This window comes from Temnothorax curvispinosus, unplaced genomic scaffold (genome assembly GCF_003070985.1).
Source record: "Temnothorax curvispinosus isolate PA1 unplaced genomic scaffold, ASM307098v1 QBEX01011449.1, whole genome shotgun sequence".
NCBI lineage: Eukaryota > Metazoa > Arthropoda > Insecta > Hymenoptera > Formicidae > Temnothorax > Temnothorax curvispinosus.
The window spans coordinates 4,811-5,965 of record NW_020221229.1 but is presented as its reverse complement, the minus strand read 5'-3'; positions in this window follow the sequence as shown (position 1 = coordinate 5,965).

The window sequence follows — 1,155 nt, the reverse complement described above, 5'->3', positions numbered from 1 at the left end:
AATTTGGACGGAATTCATTAATAAAATCCATTTTGCACGCCTTTTTGGTTTTTTTGAAAATTTAAACAATATAAGGCCTTGCTTTTTCTTTACATTACAGCCACTAACTGAACAGTGCCTTATCTGAAATAGATATAATAAACGAATTATAATAAGAATCCGACACGGATGAAAAGATTATGCTGCATATATGGTGCAGGGCACAAATAAGCAACCCACAATGTCAGTAAAGTCCTCTGCAGTTATTTAACAACACAGAAAAGATATTTATATCACACGTGCGTGGAAAGTGGCCCATTACGCGCGCGCCATCTGTGTGACAAATAGCCAATTCTATACACGAGTCAAAACTGTGCGGTAATGTAAACATTACCGCACTGTTTTGACTCGTGTATGGAATCGGCCATCCGTCGCACAGATGACGCGCGCGCAATAATGGGCCACTTTCCACGCACATTGTAATATAAAATAGGGTGTGTAACACGTGCGGGATGAGAATTGGACACTCGTGCGGGTGATTGCACTCGCCTTCGGCTCGTGCGTCCACTCCGCACTTGTGTCCAATTCTCAACTTCCCGCACTTGTTACACAAATAACTATTCTACTTACCTTGATCACAAGAAATAATAATATATATGCATTTATAAACTTTAGTCAACACTGTCAGTTGTATAATGCGGGCATTCCCACTCTGCCGCCGCCGCCATCTTGTGATCGTACGCCCTGCTGTCTATTGGTCTATAACCGACCAATCAGAAGGAGGAACAAGTTTGCGTCTTTCTACTAATATAGGACTCTAGTATACAGGACTCTAGAATCATTGACGTGGAATACATACATATCTATGTATGTATTCCACGTTCAATGGCCGCGTTCAGGCAACACAACTGTTGAGTGAGCGCTCATTATGATTGGTTCTTACACTTAGATCCGGAGAAGAACCAAAGGTAAGAACCAATCATATTAAAGAATCACTGACCGCTCACTCAACAGTTGTCTTTCCTGAATGCGGCCATTGATGCGACCCGAGTCGGGTCGAGTAGTAAATCGAAAACGCCATTACTGCAATGTATACTCTTGCTGCCATTGTAGACGACGCTTTATGTAAGGGCCAAAGCACATATGACAGTCGTAGTCGTGGACGTAAGTAACGCA